We start from the raw sequence: 8,048 nt of genomic DNA, 5'->3' as shown, positions 1-8,048 counted from the left end.
AAAAAGAAATGGGGACAATATTTTAGCTTAAACATTAATTTATTTGATCAATGTTTTTCTGTAGATTGCTTATTTGGAAATTGTAATTTACAGTGCACATATTTTTATAATCCATATTACATGTTCTCTATAGAGTATTTCAAAGGTTTTTTACTAAAACTAAAATTTCAATGTATTTCCTCCAGTAATCAACTATTTAATTCTGAAAGACATAAACCTGGAAATGGGAAGATAGAATATAAATTCAGTCTAAAGTTGTTGACTTTCAGAACAGCTTTTCTGGAAATACCCTGAATATAGCGCCTTACATAAATGTAAAGTGACTTGATTTAACCACATATGTTATTTGCAATATCTTTTATTTATTTCAACTTCAAATACAAGGAAATTTCTTGAATGCCTTTGAATTCCTGTTGCTTCAGTTTGCCTGGGCCTTCTATCACAGGATGATTACTTGCAGCTACTCAGAATCTCCTCAGTAAATAACTTCCCATAGTATAAATTTTTCTTCATGTCTGTTACTGTGAAAAGAGGATGGACATTCAGAATAACTATAGGCATTTTCTGGAGACTAAAATTCCCCTCTTCAGGAGAAAAGCCATCCCCAGTGTTAATAGAGATGATGATGATGATGCTGATGATGATGATTATTATTATTATTGTTATTGTTGTTTTGTTGCCAAATAATAAATAGCTTCAGAGGTATTCTTTTTATTAAATAGTTTTATGATATGTACAGTCGTGAATTTTATCCTTAAGAGGCAGAATCAAAATCAAGCAACACTTGACTAAGGCACAGTAGGAACTAAAACTATCAATTTCAAATTATACTAGATGATTACAGAGCTTTCCTCTGACTTCATTCAGGATTTTTGTGTTTACACTGGACAGTGGCTGAGTCTGGTTGCTACCATACAGATGAGTCAAAGAAGATATGAGCTAAAAGAAATGTTAAATTATGAGTGTGAAGTGGAACAGAATTTGAAAATTTACCTACTCTGCTAGTGTTCAAAACAAGTTGTGGTTTCCTTGTCTTAATGAGAGTGGCAATATAAGTCCCAAAACTTTGCATAGTTTGCAAAGTGGAAATATTTGGGGGAGACCGAATTTCTTTTTCATTATTATCTCGGATTATCAGCATCAATCTAATCAGCTAGCACTGAATTTGCATTACTAACTCATAAAACATTGCATACTGAATTAGCGAAACTATCAACATCATCAGGGTTTTCTTTAAGGAAGAGTGCAGTACAGAACCTCCATAATTTTTATATTTAAATTACTTACTTATTCTTATCTGAATTTCCATTCTCATCATTTCCACTTGGTGGTTCACGGAAATCCTGCCAGAAGAAATCACATAGATACAACTAGTCAAAGTGAGACTAGTTAAAGTGAGACCAAGGTGATGCTAAAGATGTTGAAACATGTTTTGAGATGGGTCTTCCTAATAGGCTAAAATCGACTTCTGGTAAAAGTAGACACACTGATATGGAAGATGTTTATTTGCTGCATGGTCTTTTGCAGTTCCACTTCCTCATTTTGCTACTTGTTGGTTCAAGAATTTACCACAGACTCAACTGGTATTAATTTCCAGGTTATCCAAAGCAGATGGAAAAAATGAGAATGAAGAAGCAGCCATTATTTCCTACATGACGCCTGAGACAGCTTGGGATTTTTACAATGTTTGTATCAGTGTAAAAACATAATAATTGCTACAGAAGAAACCAGAGGACCATCTAATTTGACCTTCTGTCTTCAAGTGAGCTGATGCCAGCCTTCTCAAATGTAGACATAAATATCCCTAATACACAGAATTGTGCAATGGTCTGCCATAGAGGAAATTATTCCTGACTCCAGCTGTTGCTCAATTATGTCCTGAAGCATGAGGATTAATGGTTCTTGTGACTTCTGTCCCAGCATGAGTAATTGCACATGCCATTATTATTCAGATCAATGGATAATTCTGCTCTGAATCTTCCTCAATGCTCTTCCTTCTACTAATTTGTGGCCTTAAATGGCAGAAGATGTCACATCATTTTAGAAACACATCCCAGACATATCCTGCCATGCACCAAAGAAGTAGATTCTGTGTTGAAGTGAAGCAAAATTTATCGGCAGGGAAATATTACCTGAGGTGAGTTATGCAATCATTTGGCTGCCGGAGCGTAGGAGGGCTCTATAGAGGGATTGGACTGGCTGGATAGATGGACTGAGGCCAGTTGCATGAGGTTCAACAAGGTGAGGTGTCAAGTCCCACACTTTGGCCACCAGGCAACTCCAGGCAGCACTACAAGCTGGGGAAAGTCTGTCTGGAAAGCTGCCTTGCAAAAAAGGGCCTGGGAGTGCTGGTCCACAGCAGACAAACTGCGTGTGCCCAGGTGACCAGGAAGGACAGTGGCATCCTGGCCTGTATCAGGAAGAATGCGACCAGCAGGACGAAGACAGTGATTGTCCCTCTCTACTCAGCCCTGTGAGGCTGCACCTTGAAACCTGCATCCAGTTCTGGGCCCTTCACTTCAGGAAGGCCATTGAGGTGCTGAAGTGTGTCTAGAGAAGGGCAATGAAGCTGCTGAAACTTCTAGTGATTAAGTCCTATGAAGAGCAGATGAGGGAGCTGAGGTTGTTTAGTTTGGAGAAAAGGAGGCTGGGGGAGGAAACACCTTACCATGCTTGACAATTCCCTGAAAGAAGGGTGTGTCCAAGTGGACATCAGTCTTTTCTCCCAGGCAACCAGTGGCAGGGTGAGAGGACATAGCTTAAAGCTGCCACAGGGAAGGTTCAGATTGGACGTCTGGAAAAATTTCTCAGTGGAAAGGTTCATTAAGCATTGGAATGGGCAGACTAGGAAGATGGTAGAGTCATCATCCCTGGAGGTATTCAAGAAATAAACGGACATGGCACTTAATGCCAGGGTCTAGTCTGCAAGGTGGTGATTGGTCAAAGGTTGGACTTGATGAACTTAGAGGTCTTTTTCCAGCCTAAATGACTCTGTGATTCTGTTGTGAGCTGCCCTTGTCCCATTCCATCAAGGCTGAGGGGTTGAGATCAGATAAGTGGGTGAGGAGATATTGGCCCAGTTCAGCTTTTAGATCCTGTCTGGAAGTTGTATTAGGTAACATAGCCTGACAGATGCTATGAGCAGGCTTAACCAGTCTGGTGAGCAGGCACTTTCATGAATGCTGAGATGGTCTCCTATACAACCTGCACATTTGTTAGCAAGTCATTCCTAGTCACGATAGATCATCCTCCCCTGAAAAAAAAATTCTGCTCCATGTTATGTTTTAGGTCCATAAAGATAGTTATTTGCAGAAAGGTATCCATTGGTGAGATAATCATTAATGTTCATCTAATGATTTTATCTAAAGGTACACACACTGAAAGGGGAGGGGGGAAAAGCCCCTAAAAATTCCAGGGTGTCTTTGAGTTACAAAGGAATCTTTCAGCAAAGTTTTGCTAGGCCAATTTTTACTAGGAGCCCATGACTCCTGCCTTGAATAAGATTATTTTGTTTTTAAATTCAAGCAAAATAAATAAGCAAACATTTTCCAAGTCATTAAAATGATTGGAAGAATTAGCCAAGTAGGTGAACTAACTTGTGAGGGTAGAAAGACTGAGATGCTTTTATGAACAGACCAAAGAAATAAAGGAACTCTCTGTAAAGGCAACATTTCTCACTATCCATGAAATTACTGTTGCCATATATTTTCCAACAGATGATGTATCAACAGGTTTCTGGCAGGTGCCTTAGAGGAACATTTTTGCATTCTCTATTCCCGTTAGGAGACTCTGTTTTTCAGACTGCCATTTGGGTTGTATTTGGCAGCCACAGTGATTCACTAGAAAATGAAACACATTTTTGGTTGTATAGAATACACTGGGTTTTATACACAAGATGATTTGATCAGGAGAAAAATGGTAGAAAAGTGAGTCCAGATGCTCAGAGCCACTTCTGGAGGAGCCATGCTTGGGTCCTAAAACAAACCAACAAATGAAAACTCCATAGTATAAATGTCACATCAGAGAAAGAGGGAACCTGGGGAAAAAAAGTTATGAGTTATGTGAACAGAAAAATCACAATTGATTTGAAAGTATTATCACCTACCTCTATTAGGACACAAAAAAGGCACCAGCCATCTGAGAGCTAGTAGGCAAAACTGTCTTGGGTAAACACCGGAAAATCTGCAGAAGAAATCGCAGAATAAACCAGCCTGTTAATCATTCCCCAAAAACTATAGTTGTGAACTTCTTCACTCAAAAGTGGAGTTTTGCAAAAGAAGAACAATAGGATAGATGCATAGAAGCTGCTAGCAAAAACCTGGGCATCCTTGAAATTAAATAGAGATGAATTTGGTCATAGACATTGGGTGAAAAAAGTGGTACTTCTTTTGTTTTGAAATAAGAGACCAGTGTTGGCTGTGTCTAGGAAACAAAGAACAAACAAAAATCTAAATGGATTTTCAATAAATTTATTTATTTACATATTTTTAAGTGATTTTTCTGAGAATATTTGAACTTACTTTATCCCATGGTCAAAACCTGATAATTTTCTTTCTGTTCCTTCCAATGCCCATTCTGAGCCTATGCTGTTTGTGTGTGGTCTTTTCCACAGGGGTTAAGAAAGACTCCAGAGAAGGACAAATACAAAGATGCCAATTTGCAAGCCATACTACTCTGATATGGGCTAAGCTAGTTCACAAGTGACTTTAAAATTGGTCAAAAGGCTTTTGCTGCTTCCTTGCAAAAAAAATAAAGTGTTTGAGTAGGAACCAGCTCACATTTGTTCTACTGATTTTCAGTCTATTAAGTGCTTTCTCTTCTCTCATTTTATATCCTTTCAATACCTTTTGAATTTTTTGTTTTTAGAAGCCTTCCTCAACTGCTATTGTCATTTTACAAAACTTAACCATGCTAAGAGCTGCCCTCACTGCCTGCTCCCTACACTAAGATATACACAGCCACAAACATTATCGTTTCTTCTCCCTCCCTTTCTCTTACCAAAGCCTTTTGGTAATACTTTGAACAGAGTAAATATGATATAAATTGTCATTCATTTCTATTCTTTAGGCAAAATTCAAAGAGATGGTACTCAGTTAAAATACCCTCATATGTTATATGGATGTGTAACTTCTCATAACCTGGATTCTTTCTGATCTCATAAATTAAGGCTGCCTTCTGTGAGTGGAGTTTCAGAGTAACAATATTCCTCATCTGCTCAAGCTGGATACATGTGTCTGGATTTAAAATTCTTAGTACAGACTGAAGGACTAGGTCAAATTTGAGAGCTACATCAAGTGGTAATGGCATGGAAAGAATTATTTGCTAGCAATAGTTCAAAAATAGCATCATGGATCAATCTAAATTACAGATTTTGAATTTCTAAATGCTGTGTAAGTCCAGTGACAGTGAGAAGCTCCAGGTATCAATAAATGTACTTTATATAAAAAATTGTCTTAACCTGATTATGTCAGTTTGACCTGCATATAATGCAGTTATTGTCAATGGAATTTGTTTTTTCTAATTTCTAATTCTTTCCTATTTTTTTTTATTTTGTTCAAATTGTGTTGGCTGTAGCAACCAGATACCAGCTAGCATTGGTAAACTACATATTACATAAACTACAATTACCGGTAGTCCATAAAGAAGATTACGCTTGAGAGAAGGGAGAAGATACAATTTATCACAAACCAAATTTTTTTTTCCCAAATAAGGGAAAATTATTTTTTTTAATTATTTTTTAAATTACAAATTTTAAGCTTTTTAAATAGGAAAATTGTTCTAATTACAATTTGTTAGTTTACGTAAACCAGCATATAATTGTATAATTTATACAATAGATATAACTTACATTTCACTGCTGTAAAATGTGCACTTAGGTGTAGTTAATGTTGCAGCAAATGGAAAGAGGTCAGAAGTTGAGGTGTATAAAACTAAATGAGAAAAATAGTATAAAGCACTCCGACCTTGTTGCTTACAGTATCTGCTTGGTGGGAAGTGTCATATGAGGTGTCACATGAATGTATTGGCTTCTGTCTTCTCTCACTGCTGTGATGTAATGCTGTGGAGCCCTTGGCACAGCTGACATCTTCTAGAGCAGCTACTTCAATACTTTAACTCTTTCCTCTGCAAATGAGTAATGCTGGTCGTGAACACATGGTAAATCACAGTTTGGGAACACTCAAAATCATAGATGTTCATGGGATGGTCAGCCTGTTTACATGGGGCGCTGAGGTAATCCTACAAGGAGAGAAATCCTGACAAGATGCTAAAGTCTCATTTTCATGTCCCAGAACATGTTATTTTGCAGGATTCTCAGAAGCATTAGCTCCACCAAATCAATGTTCTGTGCCTAATCTCGTTCATTTAAGAGTTCAACCTGAAAATATGTGTTCAGTCTGTTTTATTCTGTGCTTGAGAGAAATCATTTCAGAGATGACTTGAATAAAAGACCATATCCACAAGGGTGTAACCCTTTACAAAATTCATGCTGATCATTATATCAGCAGAAGTTTTATTGGGAAGCTTCAATTGCCTCCTGAAATCTCTCCATGCTCCATCCACTCCAAGTACAATGTGGAAAAGAGAAGAGAAAAAATAACCCAGACACATACCCGTTCTGGATATTTGTATGGAAGGGTGAATGAGAAGGCACAGCTTTTTGATTATCAGAAAGATGGTTATGAAAAACAAGGTTTAAGTTATAGATATTCCTTTTAAAACCTATTTATGAGGGGAAAAAAATTTAAATCACTGGTCAACAAGTTATTGCTGTGGTTTACATGTGGGACAAGGAGGCTAGTTATATGAATAGGCAGAAAACATGCAGGAATTGCTCTACAAGGCCACACAGTAAAAAACATAAATGTATGTGGGTAAACCAATGTCGAGCTTGTTTACACATGAGTAAATCCTAATTAGAGAAGTGGAAAAATGTCTGAATCTAAATTTAAAGTGGAGACTGTTCGTGAGAGTCATGGGTGACTAAAAGTAATTAAGGCCATCACTTAACTAAACAGATGTAACAGATTACCCATGTGTTTCTATGTTTGATGTAAAAATTTTGTTTTGGATACACTGCTGTTTAAAGTCCTTTAATGCTGCCTGAGATATATGTGCCATTATTTTGATTTGGTGATTTCTTGTTGCAAATGCATTTAGCATTGGCTGACATTTAGTTTGTCTAAACAATTGAAAGTGTTTACAACTAAAAGTATTTGTTCAAGCAAGCTAGAGTACGGAGAAATACATTCAAATATAAAACAAAAGATGTACAGAAAAATAAAATACATTTTAATGCCTCCTTTTGCACTGATTTTTTGCTAGAGATGGATTTAGATAGGAGTAGAAAAAAGGAAGTCCATTTTCATCTGACACTACCCAACAAAACTAACTTTTCTTACAAAATAATTGTTTTTTAATTGTGTTAAGGATTTTTATTTTTATTTTCAGCCTCATAGAGTTCAGACTTGCTAAGTTTCTAAGAGTAATTGTATTCCACTAATACTTTTTGGTAAAATGAAAGAAGATAAAGTAGCTATTGTTTAACATGGTTTATTGTCCTGAGCTTTCCACCCAGATAACACAAAGTTGCACATAATAAATTACAGGTAATTACATTGCAGATGCAGCTCTATGAATAGGATTGCATTGAAATTGGAGCATTTATAACAAGGCTGGATTCTTCTCCTATTACAGGAGTGAGAAATTTCATTTAAGGTTTACTCCATTGGCAGTAATATTGTATTGATCAGTCTGCATGTGTGTGCATGAGAGAAGCCCTGAGATACATGCCTCATGTGTCTGTGGTTTCAAACTTCCTGAGATATTGGCACACCCTTACAGAGGGTTGGGAAAGAATAAAGTAGAGATGAAGAGTGTAATTCAGAATTGCCCAGAGTATAATTTTATGATGATGAGACTTGAATGTTGTGTTGCAAATTCCCTGCATGCATCTAATGGAGGAAAAAATGGGTGAACTCAATTAGCTTTAAGAGAAAGTTATGGCTGATGATGCTCTCTGGCTCCAGTTTGGCCAACCAAATATATGA

At 36.9% G+C, this 8,048-nt stretch overlaps 1 long non-coding RNA gene across 1 annotated transcript in view; it reads right to left on the bottom strand.

The window, feature by feature from the left end:
* Nucleotides 1-400: 400 nt before the first annotated feature.
* LOC134416743 (uncharacterized) overlaps nucleotides 401-8,048 on the bottom strand; it is a 59,461-nt gene continuing 51,813 nt past the window's right edge. Inside the window, exons 2-3 of the long non-coding RNA XR_010027361.1 lie at nucleotides 1,288-1,343; nucleotides 401-521 (exon numbers count right to left, since the gene is read on the bottom strand). This is a non-coding gene — a long non-coding RNA (uncharacterized LOC134416743). The remainder of the gene's footprint in view (nucleotides 522-1,287; nucleotides 1,344-8,048) is intronic.

Source organism: Melospiza melodia, chromosome 3, assembly GCF_035770615.1.
Source record: "Melospiza melodia melodia isolate bMelMel2 chromosome 3, bMelMel2.pri, whole genome shotgun sequence".
NCBI lineage: Eukaryota > Metazoa > Chordata > Aves > Passeriformes > Passerellidae > Melospiza > Melospiza melodia.
Note: the sequence above shows the minus strand (reverse complement) of the source record. Positions and strands in the feature narration are given on the sequence as shown.